At 43.0% G+C, this 7765-nt stretch overlaps 1 long non-coding RNA gene across 1 annotated transcript in view; it reads right to left on the bottom strand.

The window, feature by feature from the left end:
* Window positions 1–1187: 1187 nt before the first annotated feature.
* LOC143041448 (uncharacterized) overlaps window positions 1188–7765 on the bottom strand; it is a 196702-nt gene continuing 190124 nt past the window's right edge. The window contains exon 3 of the long non-coding RNA XR_012967805.1: window positions 1188–1261. This is a non-coding gene — a long non-coding RNA (uncharacterized LOC143041448). The remainder of the gene's footprint in view (window positions 1262–7765) is intronic.

Below are 7765 nucleotides of genomic sequence, written 5' to 3'. Positions count from 1 at the left end.
TGCATAGAAGAAATATTCAGCCGAACAGATAAACTAGATATTTGCTGTCGATACATTGATGACATTTCTATAAAAACAACAATGCAGACGCCGAAAGACCGGCTTATACTACAAGAAATCTCTGAACTCGCCTTCACTATGGAAGACAGCGTTGAAGGAGCTTTGCCCTTCCTCGACCTACTCATGCAACAAACTAAAGATTATTTTGATACAGAAGTATACACTAAGCCCACCAACCCTGGACACAGCCATATGGTTTAAGTGAGTGCCCTCAAAAGATATAAGGATTCTACCAACGGCGCCTACATGCGGAGACCACTCACTCACTGTAGCACCTGGAAACGAGTACATAATGAAACTGAGCGCTCTACCCAAGTACTTATCAACAATGACTTTAGTGAGAAAAACATTAACCGCCAGACCAAGAAGATAATGGATATCCGGTAATCTCTCCCAGTTACCTCTCCCAGTTTTCGATAACCTCCCCCAGTGAAGAGCAAGTATGAACTACAAACATATAAAAAGTAATATCATCACTCCATTCTTACCTAACCACAAAGTAAGAATATCTCAAGTTACAGAGGAAGGGTTTTGTGCCCGAAATCGCGATTTAGCTATAATGAGTACATATAGTGAAGTCATAAAACTCCTTTCAAAGGAGAAAAAGTTCTTAGTAAGACATATGGAAAATACTCTTAAGAAAATAATAAGTGCACAACTAGCCATCATTTTCAATGAGTTATACCCATTCATATATACATATACATATATACATATATATATATATACATATATATATATATACATATATATGTATATATACACACATATATATACATGTATATACAGTATATATATGTATATATATATATATATGTGTGTGTGTGTGTGTGTGTGTGTGTGTGTGTGTGTGTGTGTGTGTGTGTGTGTGTGTGTGTTTGTGTGTGTGTGTGCGTGCGAGTACGTGTGCGTAATGTATCATAGATGAGGAGGCACAAAAACAAATGTTCATAAATACATGAATGCACGTATACACAAATAAAAATATACACCAATCAACAGATAAATCATTAACAAAAAAGAGACACCAAACAAAAGTTATACAAGTCATCAACCAGTGCACAAAGACAATTAAATAACGGGATTTTTCTAAAAATAACATTAAACAATGTTACGCTCAAACTCACCGATCGTCTTCCTTGACGATGCTGATGACTCGACTTTCAACTTTGACCTTCTTAGGTCAATTGTCTTTCCAGATCTGTCAGAGAATAAGAAGAAATAATAATCAATAATAATAATATTGATAATAATAACTATAATGATGATGATGATGATGATGATAATAACAATAATAATAATAATAATGATAATAATAAGATTTATCATCATTCTCAGCATCATCGTCATCGTTGGATTTTTCTTAATATTGTTTATATCTGGTGCACACACACACACACACACACACACACACACACACACACAGTATATATATATATATATATATACACACATATATATGTATGTATGTACAATCTCAAGATAGACAACATCCTGAAGGACGTTTTCTGATGTTTTTCCCCTACAATAACCGACCTTATGGTCATCGACTTAGAATCGGTTTTTAGAAAAAATATGTATCATTTAGGTGTGTGTGTGTGTGTGTGTGTGTGTGTGTGTGTGTGTGTGTGTGTGTGTGTGTGTGTGTGTGTGTGTGTGTGTACGTGTGTGTGTGCACGATCGGGTCTACATAAGCACACACACACACACCACTGTTCATGTATGTGTGTGCATATATAACTCAACCGACCATAAATTCACCCCTTTTTTACAGCACCCTCTTACCTACAAAAACAAAAAAGGTGTATCCAAATTTAGCGTGAACACACTTTTTTTACCCGGAAAAAATCTCAGTAATTCACCTGGGACACGCTCTGGTCAGTTTCAAGTCTTGGTCAGTTCAGCCTGAATGAATTAATGCCTCCTCCCCCCTCCCCTCCCGTCTCCCCTCCTCCTCCCCTCATTTCCCCTTTTTCCTCCCTTTTCTCTCTACTCCCCTCTCTCCACCTCCCGTCTCCTCTCTTCCCCCTCCCCTCCCTCCTTTTTCCTCTCCCTCCCCCTCCCCTTTCTCCTCCCCTCCCGTCTCCTCTCCTCCCCCCTCACTTCCCCTTTCCCCTCCCTTTTCTCCCCACCTCCCGTCTCTTCACCCCCCGTCTCCTCTTCTTTCCTCCCTCACTTCCTCCTCCACCCCCTCCCATCGCCTCTCCCTTCCCCTCTTCCCTTTCTCCCTCTCCTCCCCTCCTTCCCCAATTCCTCCCCATATGAAATTCTCTACCATTTCCTCCTATCACATTCTATTCTGTTCTGTTCTTCTCGATCGTATTGTTTCATACTCTACCCTATTCTAGATAATATTATACTATTCTATCCTATTCTACCCTTCTCTATTCTATTCTAAACTATTCTACCATATTCTAATAGACTTACAATCTCAATTACCACCTTCTGTACCTGGTGGCACATTTCATTCCATCAACCCTGTCGTCAGGCGATTTTATTAAACACTAGACATCCCTTCCGTGCCTGTTGTCATTTTTTCTGTTGTTATTTTTGCCGTCCGGTGGATTGATCCCCGCAGCGCACCACACGCTCTCGGTGGAGAGGGAGTGAGGCGGGAAGAATGTTAATGATCTCATCCGACCCAGAAATTGGCCTGAGGCAACGCCGTTGCTGTTGCTCGGCTGTTGCCAAGCCACGCAAAAAAATAGAATAAAATAGAATAAAATAAAATAAAATAAAATAATATATATATACATATATATATATATATATATGTATATACATATATATATATATACATACATATATATACATACATATATATACATATATATACATACATATATATACATATATATATATATATATATACATATACATATATGTATATAAAATAATAATAAATAAAATATAAGTACAAAAAAATTAATCGATAAATAAGATAATAATGATAAAGAAAATAAAAATAAACAAAATAAAATGATAATAATAATGATAAAGATTAAATCAAGAAAGAAGTAGATAAATAAAAAAAAAATAGACAAAAAAGTTAAGGAGTGGTCAGGCAAGCTGATTTGTTACAGTTTTTTACATGTCCTGAATGTATTAATAGATTAGTTTATGTTGTTATTGTAGTAGAAGTAGGTGCTACAATAATAGTAGATGGGGATGCAGTAGTAGTAGCAGCAGTAGTGGTAGTAGTAGTAGTAGTAGTAGTAGTAGTAGTAGTAGTAGTAGAAGTAGTAGTCGTCGTCATCGTAGAAGTGGTGGTAGTAGTAGTAGTAGTGGTTGTGGTAGATGTGATGGTAGTTTCTGACGTAGTTCTAGTAGGTACGACAGTAGTTCCACTAACAATAGCACCAGACATCCCAACAGATTAAAACCAACTAGAAAAGGCTCCCTAGACTAAGCAACAGCCACAATAGCCCACTGCAGGACCTTTGGTCTACCCCTTGAGGGAACGAAGCAGCCTCAGTACTACGGTGACTTCACCTGTGGAGTGTCTGTGTGGAGTGTTGGAGTGGCTGTTATGGTTGTAAATGGAGTCTGAAACCAACGCTTCAATTCGATCATACTACTTACGTCCAAACAGTGAAATGCAACACTGGTATACAACATCTCTGATCTCCGCTGTTGCAGAGTGGGGTTGGAAAGCCACGAAAAGTCAGAACCTTACCAATAAGACTACCACCACCCGGGGATCGAACCTGGGCTTTCCACGTTCAAGGGAAAGACACTAACCACTCCGCGCACTATGCCAGGAGACGCTGAGTAGCTGCGGCCGAAGCCGTCACCTTTGCTTTTTATGCTTTGGGGATTGATGGGGGACAAGTAATGAAGACTCGGTGGCTGGGATTCGGAGAGGAGTGCGGGATTCGAACTCCTCCGACGCACATGGTAATCAAAATTAATTGACTGATTCGGTTTAACGTCGTGAACTCCCCCATATACGGAGGCTATATCGGTGCCCCTTACAGAGGACTTTATAGCCTGGAATTGAATGAACCATGCCCTTGGTCCAACACGCTAGCGGCAGAGTTCGAACCGCCATCACTTCGACCTCCGCCACAAGTAGCGACGCTCTAACCGGCTCAGCCAACGGAAATAATACAATATCTCAAATACAATAAATCTATTATACAGTAGAAATACTTGTGTCCAAGATGTAGTCACCAGACTGAAGAATCAAAACATTACAACTTACACAATACGGACAGCAATGCAAAAATCTCCCTCCGAATGACTTGCGGGTTATTTGCTGGCCGTGGCCGGTTAACAAGGGGCAGCGGAAGGACCCAAGGCTATAGAGTGAGTGACAGGTAAATGTACATTCATTCTTTCACCTTCCTTTCTCATGGGTCGGGGGAGGGGGGAGGGGGCGAAGGAAAAGAGGGGGGAGGAAGAGAGGGAGGGAGGAGGGGGAGTGGGGGTGAAGAAAGGATTCAAAAGCTGAAAAAATATACTTTTACTCTTTTTTTTAGGGGGGGAAGGGGAAGGGAGGGGGAAGGGGGAAACAAATTACCTTTACAAGTACAAGCCCAGTGATGGTAATTTGGCATATTAGTGGGAAGTCACAAAACTACGCCTTCCCCCCCCCAAAAAAAAAAAAAAGTAGGGGGAGAGAGGGAGGAGGGTAAGATTTTCTTTAAAAAAAAAAAAAAAAAAAGATAATAAAAAAGTTAGGAAGGCTTACAAAAATGGTAGGGTTAGGAAAAGCTTAAAAAAAAAAAAAAAAAAAAAAAAAAAAAAAAAAAAAAAATTATGTGTATGTGTCTTGCTCAAAACACGTTCAAGAAAGGAAAGTGTGTTACGTCCTAAAAGACCACGAATGGACGGAAAGAAGCCGAGGTGAAGGAGGGACAGGAGGAAAAACCCGCAAGATTCTCCTCCTCCTTGTCCCTCCTCCTAACCCCCCTCCTGAAGGTAGAGTAATGGTAGGGGGGGGGAGGAGGAGGAGGAGGAGGAGGAGGAGGAGGAGAAATGAGGACAAAGAAGGCGAAGAGAGAGAGGTCATGGTCAACTGAGCGTGTACACAGACAAACACATACACATACACAAACAAAAACACATACACACATACACACACAAACACATACACACACACACACAAACATACACACACACACATTAAGAAAGACCATATGTCTAAATGATATGAAGAAATACAGATGTCTATATAGATGTATAAATACTTAAAATAGCATACGAGGTGATATAGCCCAAGCTCAGACAATACATGAATTCAGGCCTAAATATGATAATTGGAAATCAAGGATATTGTCTAAGTTGGAACTGTATATGAATTAGAGGCTAGGTAGGATAGATTGGAGAATAGGAGACGGGACCCTATGAGCATTGCTCCATTCCTGTATACTACAACTAGGTAAATACACACACACACACGCACACACACAAACACATACACGCCGACGAACATACATACGTTTACATGTGCACCTATACATCTAAAAGAGTGAAGGATAGAAACGCTAGTAAACTACAATCCAACTTACAAGAGCACACTCATGCATACACGCAAGCACACATATATACAAACACACATACATACACAAAGAAAAGCGCACACATGTTTATACAAACTTGAATATATACATACATATACCTGCATACACATACACATGCACACATGAAGAAAATAGATATACACAGCCAATAAATATGAATGCACAATGCACATATACATGCATACACGAAGAGAAATTCATACACATGTATATATAAACATACGCACAGACCCAAAAACTAACTCAATACATATACATACGTTCTTAGATACCTATATAGACATACACACATACGCACACAAACATACAAAACAAAAAGCATACCCGTACACATACAGAAGTACATGAGCACTTATACACACACACACACACACAAGCGCGCATACATATAAACACACTAACACAAAAACCTACTCACACACTTACGTATACTCACATACATGCAAAACATACATACATACACACACATACACATACACATAAACACACAAAACCAAAACCTTCTCACACACTTATATACACATACATACAAAAGCACACACACACACGCACACACACACACGCAGAGCTCCCTAAGGACAGGGACGAAGGAAGTGGCCGTGAGCGGACCCTGGACAGACGCCTTGTGAAGGTCAAGGAAGGACACTGTGTGTGTGTGTGTGTGTGTGTGTGTGTGTGTGTGTGTGTGTGTGTGTGTGTGTGTATATGTGTGTGTGTGCATGTGTGTGTATGAGCATGTGTGTGTATGTGCATGTGTGTGTATGTGTGTGTTTGTGTGTGTGCATGTGTGTGTGCATGTGTGTGTGTATGTGTGCGTGCGCATGTGTATGTGTGTGTGTGTTTGTGTGTGTGTGTGCGGAGGGGCGGAGGGACGAGAGGGGGAGAGAGGGGGGAGAGAGGAAGAGAGTAGGAGAGAGGAGGAGAGGAGGAATGGGGGAAGGAGGAGAAGGGAAGAAGAGGGGATTGGGAGAGAGGAGGGGGAGAGGAGGAGAGAAACAGGGGAGAAGGGGAGATTGAGAGAGAGGACAGGGAGAGAAGAAGGTAGGGAGGAGTTGGAGAGGGAGAGGGGGAGGCGAAGGAGAGGGAGAAGAGGCAGAGAAGGAGGAGAGGGTATGGAAGATGAGGAGGAGGAAGGAAAGAGGGAGAGAGGAAGAAGGAAAGAAGGAAAAGGATGTGGAAGAAGAAAAGGTGGAGGGATAATATAGAGAAGACGAAGAGGAGGTTAAGGAGGAGGAAAAGGAGGAGGAGGAGGAGGAGGAGGAGGAGGAGGAGGAGGAGGAGGAAGGGTATTAGAGGCAGGGGAGGTGAAACGGAAGAACAAAATGGAGGAATAGGAGGAAGAGGAGGACGAAACAAAAGAGATGGAAGTGGAGGAGAAGAAGGCTGTATGGGAAAGGCTGGAGAAGAAATATTACAAAGAGGAGGAGGAGGAGTGGACAGAGGAGTTGGAGGAGGAGGCGAAGGAAGAAGAGGAGGTGGCGTAGGGGAGGAGGAGGAGGAGAAGGAGGGGAGAAGAGGGAGGAGTCAGAGGAGGCGGAGGAGAAGGCGGAGGGGGATTGGAGGAGAGAAGAGGAGAAGGAGGAGGAGGAGGAGGAAGAAGAGGGAGGAGTAGGTAGAGGAGGCGGAGGTGGGAGAGTAGGGAGTAGTCAGAGAAGGGGGAGGAGAAGGCGGAGAGGGATAGGAGGAAGAGAGAGGAGGAGGAGGAGGAGGAGGAGGAGGAGGAGGAGATGGCTAGGACGCGTGGGATACTCGTGTAAGTTGGTGAGGAACGCTGGCCGAAACAGATGATGCAGACCAAGAAAGAGGAGGAGGAGGAGGAGGAGGAGGAGGAGGAGGAGGTAGAAGAGGAGCAGGAAGACGAAGAGGAGGACGAAGCGGAGAAGGTTGACGAGGTGTAGGATGACGAGGAAGAGGAGGAGGAAGAGGAGGACGAGGAGGAGGAGGACGGGGAGCAGGAGGACGAAGAGGAGGATGACGAGGAAGAGGAGGAAGAAGACGAGGACAAGGAGGAGGAGGAAGAGGAGGAGGACGAGGAGGAGGAAGAGGAGGAGGACGAAGAGGAGGAGGAGGAGGAGGACGAAGAGGAGGAGGAGGAGAAGGAGGAGGAGGGGGAGAAGGATGATTGGCTTGCGGCGGATCTGTTGCTCTTGTCTCAGCCCGCCGAAAACTCGCCGAAGGGC

Source organism: Oratosquilla oratoria, chromosome 31, assembly GCF_046742065.1.
Source record: "Oratosquilla oratoria isolate Oo_2021 chromosome 31, ASM4674206v1, whole genome shotgun sequence".
Classification (NCBI taxonomy): Eukaryota; Metazoa; Arthropoda; class Malacostraca; order Stomatopoda; family Squillidae; genus Oratosquilla; species Oratosquilla oratoria.
Note: the sequence above shows the minus strand (reverse complement) of the source record. Positions and strands in the feature narration are given on the sequence as shown.